Below are 16836 nucleotides of genomic sequence, written 5' to 3' on the forward strand. Positions count from 1 at the left end.
CATATCTGGTAGAGCCTCACCGCAGGATTTATGGTAAAAGAGTTCTGAACAAGATTCAGGAACACAATTACTATTCTCTGTAACAAGTTCTGCAACGCGTTATTGATAACATTTTGTACCTTTACTTTCGTTACTACTTGGTGCATTACTATGATACTTTATGTGTGCAATTTAGTAGTAATAGGGTCCTGTTGTCAGGAGGACCAGAACAGAGCAGGAGACCCCAGAGTGTTCGTTACAAGTCTTTTATTTGGGGAAGCGCACAGGGTTAGCGGGAGACGCGATGACCGTCGAACGTCAGCAGCAACGCCGTGAAGACAACTTCGGAACACATAGCCAGTCGTAGCGTGGGACAGAAGCAGGTCGAGTTTACCGGGACTGGAGAGAAGATTGTAGCGTGGGACGGAAGCAGGTCGAGTTTACCGGGACTGGAGAGAAGATCGTAGCGTGGGACGGAAGCAGGTCGGATCGGAGGCAGGCAGGCAGAATCAGGTAAACAAGAAGGCACAGGTAATCGGGAGAGTCATACGGGGTACAGAAGTATCCTCAGACGAAGAGGTCTCCGCGTAGCGTGCTTAAAAAGGGAACATAAACCAATCAGGGAGCGCATTCCAGCGCGTCAGATGATTACCCCAGGTGGCTCCATTTAGGTAATCATGACAGAACCCCCCCCTCAAGGGACGGCTCCATAAGTCCCCCAGGAGAATTTTTTTTTTTAAATCCAAGACACTTCACAGGGAAACACGGGTAATCGGGGAACTATGTAACAGCACAGTACCTCTCAGAATCCCTCCAAATGGAGGGAAGCCCCCTCATCAGCATCCGAAGGTGGTTCCGGAGGGCAAACAGGAAGAATCAGGACCGGCGATTCAGACAGGACAGGCAGAATCAGGACCGGAGATACAGACAGAACACGCAGAATCAGGACCGGCAAAAACAGGAGAGTCGACTCAGAACAGGCAAACAGGAGAGTCGACTTAGAACCGGCAAAAACAGGACAGGCAGAATCAGAACCGGCAAACAGAACAGGCAAAATCAGAACCGGCAAACAGAACAGGCAAACAGGACAGAATCAGAACAGGCAGAATCAGGGCCGGCAGCGGAGTCGGACTGGCAGGCAGCGGAGCCGGACAGGCAGGCCGGAGAGTCGAAGTCGGACTGGCAGGCAGGAGAGTCGGACTGGCAGGCAGGGGAGTCGGACAGGAAGGCAAGGGAGTCGAACAGGCAGGCATGGGAGTCATTGCGCAGTCATAAGGCCGATGGTGCCCGGTCAGTGTTGGGCACCGATGAAGTGGCTTGATGGGTCATTACTTTGGAGAGATAGGACCAGTCCCGACCCAACAGATCCCACTCGAACCGTAACTGACTCGCTTGCTTAGCGAATTTTGCCACGTCGGAAATGACTTGCCGAACTGCACATTCTAAAGGGGGATTGGGCTGCTGGTTCTGGCTTTTATAGTCGTCAGGGGGCAGATGTACGAACGTGGGGTCCATTCTGGTCGGAGGATTCTGTCAGGAGGACCAGAACAGAGCAGGAGACCCCAGAGCATTCGTTACAAGTCTTTTATTTGGGGAAGCGTACAGGGTTAGCGGGAGGCGCGATGACCGTCGAACGTCAGCACCAACGCCGTGAAGACAACTTCGGAACACGTAGCCAATCGTAGCGTGGGACGGAAACAGGTCGAGTTTACCGGGACTGGAGAGAAGATCGTAGCGTGGGACGGAAGCAGGTCGAGTTTACCGGGACTGGAGAGAAGATCGTAGCTTGGGACGGAAGCAGGTCGGATCGGAGGCAGGCAGGCAGAATCAGGTAAACAAGAAGGCACAGGTAATCGGGAGAGTCATACGGGGTACAGAAGTATCCTCAGACGAAGAGGTCTCCGCGTAGCGTGCTTAAAAAGGGAACATAAACCAATCAGGGAGCGCATTCCAGCGCGTCAGATGATTACCCCAGGTGGCTCCATTTAGGTAATCATGACACCTGTAATTGTTGAGTGCTTTTGCTTCACTCACATTGTAACATACATTGCTCAACCGCTGTTTGCCAACCATTTTGAACCTGAGAGCTATTTCTTTGTTACCGATTAGTTCAAAGGGCTACGGGTTTGACATGCATTTCTAAGATCGCAACTTATGTTATTACTATGTTGTTACGAAATTATTGTTATGTTTTTACCAGGTGGTAATCAATAGTAGGGTTAAAATAAGCACAGTCAACCACTAAAGCATTGTTTTTTGAAGACACGGACCTTATCAATGACTTCTTATGCCAGTTACAAATCAAACTTCCTAGAAAATCTCAATGATCAATCACTCGTGAGCTATTCTCGGAATTAGTCTGCAGGCTACTCAGGTGTTCTTAAGGAGATACGTTTTGTCAATCGACACAATGTTGGAGACACCTGCTATATCTGATAAAATATAAAACTAAATACATTTATGTTGGCACTGTCTTAAGCAGAGATTACGGGAGTGCACAATTTCTCCTAATTTAGATATTCTCCCTACCTTATATACTCGCATCACATCTGAATTTACAACTATAAAATAAAATACTGAAATCAGGGAGTCAGCTTATATGTGCATGTTTAGTTGTGTGTCCCCAGTAGCCAATTGAAGGCAGCGCGTGGGGAAGGGATAGTTGCTAATACAGGAACAACAAACATAAGGGAAATCAATAGGGCAAACGTAACCACACAATTTGCGGCAAGAGTTCTGAAATTTGGACTTTTTATCTGGAAAATCATTTTTTCAATACACCATGCCAGGTGAAAAAAAAAGAAAACATTTTGGGGATTACATTAAGGTAATTTCCAAAACCATTTCTTTTGAAATGGAGGAGATCGTGGTTTGATTGTGGTTTGAAGCCCAGAGACAAAATTAATATGGAGTGTCTCACTTAAGTGTTCTTGGCAAATTTCAAGATCGCACAAGCTAAGAAATATTAACGTTTCCACGGGTTGGAGTACGAGTTTACCTCTATTTATTTTTATCATGTGGCTAGTTTTAAGCAGTTATGGGGGTTCAGCTTCAATGTAAATACATACAGTAATTCGTCATTAGATAGTCACTTACAGAGTAGCGTGCTACTTTTGGACATTTGGGGGGTAAAGCTGTTAACTTTTAAATGATGTAACCAGAAACTATGTAGCAACATTTTGATGGTCAATAATGTTAGTAAATTATCTATGACCACCCAAACGTTAACAAATGATTCATTGACCAATTAGAGTTTATTCCTTTCAAAACTCGTCTCACCATTTTGGAGCACCACATATGTTTTCAGATCATTATATCAGGAACAATGGATGAAAAACCTTTTTAGTTATTCTGAAAGGTGTCTACATACAACTTTAAGTGAATTATTTTGACCGTCTTTGATAGTTCCATATACTTTTACTAATCATCTACAGAAGAAACTTGAATAGAACACCAAATAAAACAAGAATAAGAAAATGAAACAAAAGAGACAGAAGTTGAGATCTTTACTGGCATCAGTTAGATCGAAAAAAGTCAGTGTAAATAATGTCATCATTGCCCATTGCTCTCACCTGTGCCCGGTCGTTTGGCGCTAGCTGCTGTTTGTTGCCTGATTGGTTCACCTCCTATTTGAACTCAACACTTCCTTTCACTCCTTGCCAGTCCGACAGCGAACTTCCGCACATGCAAGGCAAGCACTATTTGATTCTGGCTCCCGTCTGTCCTGTCCTTACCTGTATCCTGCTTGTCTACTCCTGGCTTCCCGATCGTCTCCGGCTCCCTAACTTTTTCCTTCCTTCGACCACGCTCTGATCTCTTGCCCCGGCTACTCGACTCGTTACTGCCCATCGACCACGCTTGATTGCCCACCCCGGCTACTCAACTCGTTTCCGCCTACCGACCATGCTCCGATCCCTTGAGCTCCCTGCTCCGGCTGCCCAGCGATCGTCGGATTGCTGGTGCTTGCTTTACCGTACCTGACTTCTCAGCCTCCGCAATAAAATTTGTCGTGAAACATTGCGCGTTTGGGTCTACAATCTGTTCTGGTTTTGACATAATTGCATTCGTTTGACATGTTCTGACATTGTGTGATCATTTTCTTTGACATTGTAAAACGAAATCCTGACCCAACGTTGAATGCACTACAACTGTAACAATTTTTTTCTTGTCAGTATTGCACTCAAGACTGTACAAAAGGTATATTCAAATTTGGGTAGCAGTCAGATTGGGGACACGCTTGCCCAAGAAATTGGCTCAACCTGTTAAGCATTTTCTCTGCTGAAATCAAAACAAAACAAAACCAAAAAACTGACGGTAATTATGACATGATTTTGACTTTTAACAAGAATTGATTCAGCAAATGTGTTATTATCATCAAAAATGATATTGCCATTTGAGTCTTTTGTTTCCCAAACCCAATTTAAACATTTACAAATGAGCTTTTATTGAGAGCACACTGAAACACGGTTTCTTTTCGGGACACAAATTGTGCAAATAACAACCCACCCTCTGGCGGTTTGCTTTTCATCCTGAGAATAATAGCTTGCAAAAATCAACTTGTACCGTAATTATTTGTCGGTCGGGCCAACTGCCTTGTCTGGTTGTCAGGCCAAAGAGATTTCTGGAACAATATATGGGGCAGTGACGGCCAACATTGTTCCTGGTGACTGATGGAAAATCCGCAGCAAGCTGTTTTTAGTTTTTGTTTTTCATGTTTGTTGGATTATTTCTGTATTTTTCTTACCTTATTGTGAGTAACGCGAGCAAAAGGACTAACAACAAAGGAAACAGATCCCAGAGCGAATAATTAAAACTGCACAAGGAGCTGAGATTTTGTAGTTTCAGACTTTGTGTCATTTTATGAGATGTAATTTATGTTTGCATACTGATGTTTCAACTACAGTATACTGACAATTAGTCTGTAAACAAGCTCAAAAAGTCAAACTAATCAAAGTTAAATGCTAATAAAGTCCGCTTGGATTTTAATGCTCATTAAGGCTTTTACATGTATTTTTTATCAGAAACTTTTACACAGTGCTTGTGACAATTTATTGACACAACTATATTTATGAGTGACAATACTCAAAACTTTAGTTCAACTTTGCCTGGTAATAGCCCTTTAGTCTGCTGAAGCTAATACAAACACACAGTTATTGTGAACACCGTGACAAGCAGACCAAAAATGTAACGATCCTCTGCCATTCATTTTTATAAATAACATCAAAGTTAATATTTGCATATGACAGTTGAAGATACTAAAGGTGGAGCAATGCACAAAAATCTTGCCCCATTGGCAAATAATAGTACTAATTATGAACAGTATCATTTTTACTTTTATTTTTTTTATACATCTGTCTTAAAAAAAAAACCTGTCTATTCCCTTGTATTTTCGATTTTAGGCTGGCGAAAGTAGTCAGAAACCAGCAGAGATTAAAGACATTTAAAGCAGTGAGTGATCTTCCTCATAGAATAAAAACAATCAGCTAAAAGATTGATCGTATTAAAGGATAATTCAAAAGAAATAGTAAAAGTAAAATAATCCATAGTATTTTTCCAATGAATGATATTATTTTTCAGTGCACATGATAATACAAGACAAAACAGTTAAAAAATATATTTTTCAACTGGGCTAGCACTTAAAGTATTACAGTGTTTATAATGACAAGTTTTGGTTCACAAGTATATATTATTATAAATCATTCATCTATGTATTTTTTATCTATGTATTCGTTTAAATATATGTCTTCGAATGTCATAAAATCACCTTTAAATTAATGTACTACAATACAATATTAGTCAACAACGAGGGCTATGGAAAATACTGTGAACACTATCATTTATTGTTAGTGTATATTTTTTGGTAGTTATTGTCACTATAACGGAATGGTTGTTATCAATATTGTTATTGTAGTAATTGTTATACAAACAGAATTTGCGCTTAACATTGATTTGTGTTTCAATAACTCGAATATGTCTAATTGCTTTTCCATTAACGTATTTCAATAGAGATGAGCCAAATTTAGAACTATAAAATACGAAAAAATGAACACAAGGGGCGTCAGACAGGTATAGCCACCGTAGCCACCATAGCCAACCTCCGGCCCATGGCCGAGCGGTGTCCTCACATTCCACCTACCTGAATTTCTTCTTCCTATTAGCACTGCACTGGTTGTCTTTGAGAGGGACCACATCTAATTTAAATGTGATTTAATGTTTTGATTTTTTTAACGGGTCCCAAAAAAATGAATCTTGGGGAAGGGGAAGGAAATTAGTGACAACAACGACCAAGTTGAAGAAGGAAATTATCGCAAAATACAAAAATGGAGTACGAGTGTTTGCCATTGTAGGGCTGCTTAAAGGTACAGTAAATTATTTTAAATTGTTTTTTCTTTATCCGTTTTAAAAACAAAGTAAACAAAATGTCATTATTTTGGTAAGTTGCGTTTTTGAAATGGGTTTTTAGGGTCAGCTTTTATATGTCAGTATAAACAGTGTATGTACTTTGATATTTCTAAATATTTTTGTCTGTAAAAATCCATCCTATTTTTAACACACTTCTAAAGGTTACTATGAAAACAAGTATACAAAGTCTAGCCAATGTTGGCTAAATGCTAAAAGGAAGTCAGAAGTCCTGCTTTCTCAGTGGTTTGCACCAAAGGAGAGAATAAGTTAAACAATTCGTCAAAATAAGTCATATTCTAATTGCGGTTTATTTGTATTTGTAAGGCTACAGTACCTAAAAAGCTACATTTGTATGAATCTTTCCACAACTGCTCATCAAGGGGATTATGTTTTTGTTAATTGATGATGAGTCTTGGTTTGACTTCAGATTATGTTTTTATATCCCTAGTTTGAAGGTGGTGTCCACAACTTCAAATTTTCTACTCTTTCCCGCCATCCTTTGGCTTTAAGTCATGATCACAGCCTTAGTCACTTCTTTCCTCATGTAGAAATAAACTCTTCTTTCTTATTTACTAAGGGGTTTTGTCAGTGTTTGGACTGTATTTGAAAAATACCTTTTCTTACTTTTCTTTTACCATCTTCAGGCTACACTAACAAAATAACCTGGGAACGAGCAAGACATCCTGTTCACCCCTTTTCTTGCTTCCTGATGTATTGCGAGTGCCATGTTAAAAGTAAGATAAAAGCCGATGCGTGCGGTCTAAAAAAAAATGTATAAAGGCTCTCTGAAACCAGCTGGGCATTATTAACACATACTTAATCGAGAAAAAAATCTGTTTTTCACTTTTCAAAGACACCTCAAACAACACAACCCGCCTTTGAGTGAGTGGATGCAAAGACATAACATATACTGTGCTTGGAAAATACATGAGGTTTGTGCATCACGTCGAATGAATGATAAAATCCCGTAGTGAATATTGAATGAGCAAGTAAACTGTGCATGATATCCATATGGGCTTACCAACACCAATTACCGTTAAGCATTCATCTTGCATGAGACAAAACATCTCCATCAGCGTTCTTTGGCGTCGTTGTCGAGGGAAAATTCAGGAGGTTTCCCATACCTAGAGGAATCATTTGCTCTTTCGTGTCAGCCATGTTAATCCACTGCTGATCTACCCCTTTAGATCGAGATGCCCCCTCGATCGATCATGTCGTGAAGGCTTTGCTTTCTTGTCTTCATTACAGCTTCTCCATCACTGTTTCAATGCACTTTGATACTTGGGGGATAGTATTTCTCTCTTTTAACGTAAAAAACAAAATGTTGACGGTTTTGCTTCATTGCACTGTTTAAATGGAAAAAATTCACAGCTGAGTAGCAATCAAATCTCAGAGGTGTGATAATTTTATGCAAATGAATTCATACACGCCCCCTAGTGGCAGTGATTAACATAGAGATTACAAATCACAATTATACGACCTTAATGTGAATGCTTTTTAGGAGCAATTACTCGCTAACGTAGCTTAGTGTAGTATGCATTTTCCTTACAGATGGTACACTTGGAAAGGCAAGCATTGATTAAAGTAAAAGCATATGAAAAAACAGGATTTGTGTGGTGTGACAGCTCAAGTTTAGATTTTAATGAGACACATTCTTTACTATGCTTACATATACGTCGTTAATTTTCTAAAGAAAGTAAAATGTCAAGTTCATGTGTTACTGGTTTGTATATATATATATATATATATATATATATATATATATATATATATATATATATATATATATATATATATATATATATATATATATATAATCATTAGGATATTACAACAACAAAATGTGAATGTTTAAAACTGGACGTGGCAAACTCTGCCCAAACGGGGAGCTAATGTCATCCTTTGAGCTGTTAATCCATGCACAAAAACAGATTCTCACTTCAAAACATGTAGATGACCAAAAATTGAGGATCCGTAGTAAGAAAAAAATAGCTAATCACATACCGGTCAACTAATTTGTTTCCCCCATAATTTTGAGGTTTTTTTGATCAATTTAAACTGTGAGCGCCGTAAACCATTTTTTTCCAGGATTTTTAAAACAATTGTTCTTTTTGTTTGTTAGATAGATTCTGTTTAGCCTATTTTGGCTCTAATACCAATAGTATCGGTCACTGGCAGACATGGGACCAAGTCACACATGTGCAAGTCTCAAGTAAGTCTCAAGTCTTCACCTTCAAGTCCCAAGTAAGTCCCAAGTATTTTTTTCTTGGGCAAGTCAAGTCACAAGTCAAGTCCCGAGTCTTAGATTGCCAAGTCCAAGTCAAGTCACAAGTCATAAAAACAGCGACTCGAGTCGACTCGAGTCCAAGTCACTAAGTCTCAAGTCCCCATGTCTGGTCACTGGCAGCAGGCGATAAGGTCATCATAGATTGCTATAAATTGACATGGTACCCTAGTAAATGTTATCCTCGCTCAAGCATTTATTTGGTAAACTAGCCTTCATGGCCCAGATTTTTTTTGCCGACAAAAGATCGGTTTTGGCTGTTTGGAGTAATCAGTGATCGGGAGTGGCAGTAACCAATTTTGCCGCCAGAGGGCATTACAGGTCCCACAAACGCAGACCACACTAAAGCAGATGTTTATCAATTTTGTCGGTATTTATTGGGGGTGCCTTGACACTAAACCTAGCTAAAGACACTGACGAAGGCCTAAAATAAAATTGTGTACATTTTTAAAATAATCAGTTCAGTCGTCTTGGAGCCTACAAATCACATACATACCCACATACACACGCACCCTAATCGTAATCGGAGAAGTAATAGATACATTTAGATTAATGAAGGGAATTTCAACCATTGCTAGTAATGGGCTGCGGTTGACAAGTACCGTATTTTCCGCACTATAAGGTGCACCTAAAAGTCTTACTTTTTTTCAAAAGCTGACCATGCGCCTTATAATACAGTGCGCCTTATATATGGCTCAATATTAAATTCGCAAGGTCTCGCAACTGCCGCCGACTCGATTTTTCCCCCAAACGTGGAGTAGTCCGCGGTGTATGCTGGGATTTATATACCGGCGTTTCATTGGCTAACCAATGTGTCAATCATCATTTGAATCGATCGCTATTGGCTAAAGTTATTCGGAGCCTCGGATTGGCTAGAGGGCCAAAACAAACCCTGCAATTGGCCGAAAAAGATGTGTCAATCATCCGTTACATCGATCGCTATTGGCTGAAGTTATTCGGAGCCTCGGATATGCTAGAGGGCCAAAACAAACCCTGCAATTGGCCGAAAAAGATGACTGAATAGCAAGCATGCTAAACTTCGCCATAAAGAAACATGTTTCATTAGTCTGTATTTGAAAACATTTTACTCTCTTGGATTTACTACACTCACGGTTGTAAGAAGACCATGATTGCGTATCATTATTGAACGTGAGTTATGCGGCTTTATATTTTCCCGGTATCTTGTTTTAGAACGATTTTGATGTTGCTGTGATGAGTTGAGTGAATTAAACTTAATTCCAAGTGTTTCTTGTCATATGCACAGTAAAGTTGTGAGCGAAAAAGATAGTAGAAAGTAAGGAATGGTTGGCATTTCTTGAATTCCAAGACTTTAACCTTCCGAATGATATTTGAAATGACGCATTTAAGTGACATCGTACAGACACCGCATCTGCACGTGTCTACGACACGTATTTGCTTCTTTGCAAGCTTTGGGAACGTTAAGGGGGTAATCAGTTTGACTGAATCATCTGACTGTTTTGTCGACGTTCCCATTGTAGCGCCTTATAATCCGGTGCGCCTTATCTATGGGGCGGATCATTTTTATAATTCACAGGCTGGCATAGACTAAAGCGGCAAAACAAAGCCTGCAATTGGCCGAAAAAGATGAATGTGAATAGCAAGTTCGGTTGTCTACGGCATAGAGGAAACCATTCTGTATTTGTAAATATTTTACTCTCCTGGATTTACTACACTCACGGATATAAGAGGACCATGGTTGCACATTATTATTGAACACAACGACTTCGGTGAGCTACTCCGGCTATATATTTTCCCTGTGTCTTGTTTTAGACTGAACTCGATGTTTCTGTGATAAGCGGTGCAGATAATGGATGGAATGGAGTGTCTATTTCTAAATTAAACTCAATTCCAAGTGTTTATTGTCGTATGCACAGTAAAGTTGCGAGCGAAAAAGAAAATAGAAACTAAGGAATGGTTGGCATTTCTTGAATTCCAAGACTTTAACCTTCCGAATGATATTTGGAACGATGCATTTGAGTGACATCGTACGGACACCGCATCCGCACGTGTCTACGACACGTATTTGCTTCTTTGCAAGCTTTCGGAATGTTAAGTGGGTAATAAGTTTGACTGAACTATCTGACTGTTGTGTCGACGTTCCCATTGTAGCGCCTTATAATCCAGTGCATCTTATGTATGTCAAATATGGGACCAAAAACTATTTTTTGGGGGTGCGCCATATAACCCGGTGCGCCCTATAGTGCGGAAAATAAGGTATGTGTTCAACTTGAATAATTCTGAACATGTTACTATGAATTTTTTTTCGGCGTTTGAATGCTGTTTTACTCGTCACTGATAATGCTAGTTTCTTAGTATTCCAACAACTACCACTGTCGTGATCCCCAATCGTCCCACCCAACCTGTTGACCACATTGCAAATCATCTCCATCTGTAGTGCAGTGGTACCTCTTTACAAAAGCATCTCTAAACACAAATATTTCAGTATGCGAGTGTTTTTTCAAACAAAACTCTTGCTCGCTATATGAAAGAAAATCGAGTTCACTAGCAGTCCCAGAGGCTACTACTGGAGACTGCTCACCACTTGTGACTGCTTACAGTCAGCATCAACTCATCCATTTAGAACATGCAAACTACTTTAGGCAAAAAAAATAATGATTGCGCTGTACAAATGTTTGTATGTTCATTTCAAGTTACAATCACTTTAATTTTAAGTGTACATTAAGGGCTTATGTGTCTTGAGCAGTCTTCTTGGTTTCATACCTGTCTGTCTCTGCTAATTGTTCCATTTATTATTGGTTGCAAATCCTCCTCATTAAGCCATAATAGACATGATACGGCTCTTATTTACTTACAGTAAGAAAGACTGTGTAAAATACTGCGACAGCATTAGTTGTCGTCTGTCGTCTGCCACCAGTAAACAATACGATACGGATTAAAGCCGGAATGGGCAAGATGAGTGTGGTCTTACAAAACACGTGTGTTTTTTTTAAATTACCGTACAAACATTTTAATATGGCGTACACAATTTGAGATAATTAATAAAAGTATGTGTAAGTTTATAGGTTTTTACCGTATTTTCTGCACTTTAAGGCACACCGGTTTATAAGGCAACCCCCGCCCCGCCGAAAAGTAGTCTTTCGTCATATATTTTCAATACATATCTTCTACACTATGAATGTCAACAAAGCAGTAAGATAGGTCAGTCAAACTTTATGAAACCCATGACGTTTGGCCAGCCTGCTCTTGAGAAGCAAATAGGTGTCTCTGACACATACGATGTATGATGTCACCAGTCACTGACTTACGTCATGCCACATATCATTGGAAAGTTTAAACTCTTGGGATTCAAGATATGCTCACCATTTGAAAATATACTGATCACAGAAACATCACGATCAACCTGAGACAAGATACCGAGAAGATATAAACCTGGGGTAGCTCACCCAAAACGTCTTGCATGCAGCCACCACATTTGATGATAATACGCAACCATGGTCCCCTTACCCTTCGTGAGTGTAGTGAATTCAACCGTGAAAAATATGTACGTACTCTAAAACATGTGATAATGCCGACAAAGAAAAAAACATCCACGAGAAGCCTCTCAGTATCGATGAACATTTTTTGTTGCGAGATTGAGTCAGCGGCTGCTTACCATAGTTGCGAGACCTGTTGCGCCTCAATATTGATCCATAAGGTGCATGCTCAGCCTTTGAAAAAAACAGAGGCTTTTGTGGGGGGGGGGGGGGGGGGGGGGGGGGGGGGGGTTAAGGGTTATTGTTCTATCTTCTATATTCCTTGTCCATTATCCGTTATCGGTCAGTTCATAATACGCTACAAAGCCTAGGAGCCGGGACACTTACTCTCAGCCAAAAGGCCAAGCTAAGGTCCCAGCCTTAAAGCCTTGCTACGATCACCGTCACCTACATACTAAGATTTTCATAATCGGTCCTAGCCATTATGGCTTTTAATTTTCTTTTTATTTGTGGTTAAGGGATCCAACCAACCATACTTTTTTTTTTGGTTTGAACAAATTTATTGACACTAAAAACAGAAAACAATCATGACAATCTCAACAGCAATTAAGCACATTCACAATATTATATTCCAATATTACGTTTTTAACAGCAAACACAAAGTGAGGTTTGAACAAACCTTCTCGAAAATCAAACATATTCACAATTTCATTATATAACATCTTTGTTAGTGTCAATAGATCCGTCCAGGCCAAAGTCGATTGTCCTCGGTCTGAACAAATCCACTGACACCAACAGCAGCAAAACACAGCCATCAAGCATATTCACATTTTTTTTATATTTGACAATACGACGTGACGATATGACGTTTTAACATTTTTTCCTGACATTTTCAACATCAATTAAACAATTTCAGAGTTATTTTCTTTTGACAGTAGTTAACCAGCGTGTAAAAGGCAATACTATTGTGCAAGGGCATAGCTCTGCCATCCCACCCTCCCAAGCAGCATTCTTCCAGTCCTCTGTGTGGGTCCTTTCCATTCTGCGTGGGTCCTCTCCCTTCTGGGTTCCACAACCCAGGCCGTTGCTGCCGGGACTCCCACAGTGTAGCTCCGGCTCCCCCCTCCGGGTGGGTACAGACGAGTCTTCTTTATGGCTGCGTCCTAGGCCCGCCGCTCGCAGATTGTATGGTATCTGCAGCCATTTGGAGCACAGCCACGGGGGGGATCTGCCTGCACCTCCATACCAGCAGGTTTCTGGAGGTCCAGATGGCGTCCTTGATGGCGGCGAGAGTGAGCCAGTCCCTGGCAAAGTCGTTCCGATGCCTCCTCGACCGACTCACCCCGTAAAGCACGTACTGTGCATCAGGGACCTCTCCTGCTGGCAAGTCCGGGAACTTTCCTAGTTGTTCGGCCATTGTCCACAAGACCTTGGCAGCGCTGCACTCACAAAAAAGGTGCCTCACCGACTCCTGGGCGCCACAGCCAGGTCGAGGGCACGTCGAAGTCGCTGACATTCCTCTGTGGTGCATTACAGCTCTGACTGGGAGAACTTCATGAGCCACCATCCATGACAAGTCTCGTAGTCTGTTTGGGAGGGCAGGATGATTGACGTTGCTCCAAACCGTTGTGGATTCGCCAAACGCAAGCCCCCGCACAGGGCTTACTGTAGCTCGCTCTTGCACAATAGCAATAAGGGCCCTGTGGTTTTGTAAAGTGTGACATTCTTGTGTTTCCAAATCAAACTTCTTCAAAAAATCCCGGATAAAGAGATGTGTTGGTGGCAAGTTAAACGAAACTGGAATCAAACGATTGTCTGGTACAAGCTTTAGCTTCCGCAAATATGAGCCCATCCAAAAACGGGTCATTGCTTGACTTTTCGGGTTGTTGGGTGGGCCCACAGCGTTTTGGAAGTGGAGAGAGACATATTTGCTTCCCAGGAAAAGCTGGAGGTCAGGCACTCCTTTCCCCCCTTTTTCCTTTTTCTTTTTCATTGTATCTATTTTTATCCTTTCCCACTTTGAGCCCCAGACAAAGCGAAAGATGGCTCGGTCCATTTGTAACAGCACGTTTCTTTTAGGCATAAAAATTAAACTGATTGACAAAAGCATTGGGAGGATGATCGCTTTGATGATTAGGACCTTCCCCTCTATTGTCAGTTTTCTTAGTGACCAAAAAACAAGTTTTTGCTTAACTTTCCTTGTCACGTCATCCCAGTTGGTCTCGCCTCCTCCATCCACATTGAATTTTATCCCTAGGATTTTCTGGTCTGTCTTTAACACCGTCAGCGGGAGTCCTGCCTTTTCTGTCTCTTTCCACATTCCATAAAACTTCACTTGTGATTTTTCTCTATTTAGCCTTGACCCAGACGCCCTCCCAAACAGGTCAGTCAAGTCAAGGGCTCTTTCAACAGATGCGCGGTCAGTACACAAAATATTAAAATCATCCATGTACAAAACACACTTGGTAATTTGTCCCCCACTTCCTGGGATATTGATGCCTTCGACAAATCTATCTTTTCTTAACATTTGTGCCAAAGGTTCAATGCAAAGAACATAGAGAAGGGGAGACATAGGGCAACCTTGACGTACACCGCAGTTGATCTCGATTGCTTCCGATAAATTCCCGTTAATCATGAATTTGCTGTAGATGTCTCGGTATAGCAGTCCTACCCAATTGATGTATTTTTGGGGAAAACCACATTTTTGCAATACCCTGAAGAGGTATTGGTGCGAGACTCGATCAAAGGCTTTTTCAAAGTCTAGGTTTAGGACCGCTAGTCGCATGTTTCTGTCTCTTGCATAACAAATGGTGTCACGGATCAGCATGAGACTGTCGCTGATCTTCCTTCCCACAATGGCACAGGTTTGGTCTGGATCAACCAAGTCTCCCAAGACAACAGACATTCGTGTTGCTAGAAGCTTGCTGAAAATTTTACAGTCCACGTTTAAAAGCGTTATGGGTCGCCAGTTTTTTAAGTCAATTTTGTCTCCTTTTTTGTGCAATAGAGTAACTATCCCGATTCTGAAACTGTCTGGCATATGGTCTCGACTGGAAAATTCGTTAAAAACAGTTAACAGATCTGGTGCTAAAATATCCCAAAAAGTCCGGTAAAATTCGAGGTTGAGTCCGTCCTCCCCGGGTGATTTGCCTTTTTTCATAGTCTTTATGCAATCATTCAGTTGGTCTTGGGTAAAGTCTGATGTTAAAAAGGGGTCTTGACGCACTGATCTTGAAATATGATCTAATACATGCCCCATTTCATTCTCATATGTTTCTTTCTTTTCAAATAATTTTTTGTAGTAGTCTTCGACCAATCTGGTTATTTCACTACATTCCTTTGTTATTTGCCCGTTTTCGTTTTGAAGTTTAAAGATCCCCTCATTTTTGCCCATAATTTTTTTAAAAAAGTAGCGTGTACATTTTTCCCCTTCTTCTATTTCTCTTTCTCTGCTTCTTATTATGATGCCTTTGCTCTTTATTTCCGCCAAAGCGTTTAGTTCTTGTTTGATCTCTTTGATTTCATCATTAAAGTCCATCCCCTTTGCTGTTAGGATGAAATAGCGTTGGAGTCTTCTTTGTAGTCCCGACATGCGTTTCATCTCTTTGAGTTTCTTGTTTTTCCCTGCATTTTTAAAAAAGGTCTGTGTTCGTTTCTTTGTCATTTCCCACCATTGTGCTCGTGAATCATACGAGTCTTGAAGGGTCTGCCAGTCTTTGTACAGCTCCCTGTATTGTGCGGCTAGAGCCTCATCCTCCAGCAGGGAGCAGTTTAACTTCCACAAACCCTTCCCAACAGTCATACCTGAAGGAAATGAGAAAGAGCAGGACAGTAGCAAGTGATCCGAAAAAAAAACTGGAATTAATCTTGCATCACTCTGTGCTAAACCCCTCGTAAAGATGTAGTCTATTCGAGAGGCTCTGGCATTGTCACTACTGAACCAGGTGAAGCCCTCCTTTCCTGGATGTATGGATTTGAAACAGTCCACCAGTTTAAATGTCCGGCACATGTCTTGTAATAAAGTTGATGTTTTATCTACTTTAAACTCCTCATCGTTCCTCTTTCTATCCTTCCTACTTAGGATGCAATTAAAATCTCCTCCCACGATTAGTGGTTGATGGCCTAGCATATGCGACTGGATGTCCTCTAAAAGTTCGTACCTGAGTTGTCTGTCGGCATGGCCGTATATGTTAATGAGGTTAAAATCATTCCCTATATAAGAAAGTCTTGCTAAAATTGCGCGTCCGTCTCTTATCACAGTACTCCCCTTTATGATGAGTTGAGGGTTGTTTATTAAAATGGCTACCCCATCGTTACGGTTTTCATTCGAGCCACTCCATAATGACGGATATGGCCAAATCTCTTCCCACTGTTTATAATTTTTTAGAAAGGGGATGCAGCATTCCTGTAGTAAAAACACATCCGTTCTGATAGTTTTTAAGAACGATAAAACACTGTGAGCCTTAACCTTTGATCTCACACTTCTCACATTGATAGTAGAGAATGTAATGTTCATAATTGTTGTTAAAGTATTTAAACTAGTTAGACAAAACCGGGGGATCTGAGTCCATTCTTTGGTGATCATCAAGATCATCGAGAGTGTCACCTGTGTCAGACACATCACTTAAGAGTAGTACCTCATTTTGAGACTCACCGGGGAAAACTCTGGGACCCTCTGACTCTCTGTCTGTGGTTCCAGGTCTTCCCCTTTTTTCT

At 40.9% G+C, this 16836-nt stretch overlaps 1 long non-coding RNA gene across 1 annotated transcript; it reads right to left on the reverse strand.

The window, feature by feature from the left end:
- Positions 1-1549: 1549 nt before the first annotated feature.
- LOC148353190 (uncharacterized) lies at positions 1550-16065 on the reverse strand. The gene is made up of 2 exons (XR_015852670.1): positions 13084-16065; positions 1550-1981 (listed from the first exon to the last, which is right to left on the reverse strand). It is a non-coding gene; the product is annotated as an uncharacterized LOC148353190 (long non-coding RNA).
- Positions 16066-16836: the final 771 nt, after the last annotated feature.

Source organism: Urocampus carinirostris, chromosome 14 (genome assembly GCF_059441175.1).
Source record: "Urocampus carinirostris isolate Australia breed hairy pipefish chromosome 14, RoL_Ucar_1.0, whole genome shotgun sequence".
NCBI classification, from domain to species: domain Eukaryota; kingdom Metazoa; phylum Chordata; class Actinopteri; order Syngnathiformes; family Syngnathidae; genus Urocampus; species Urocampus carinirostris.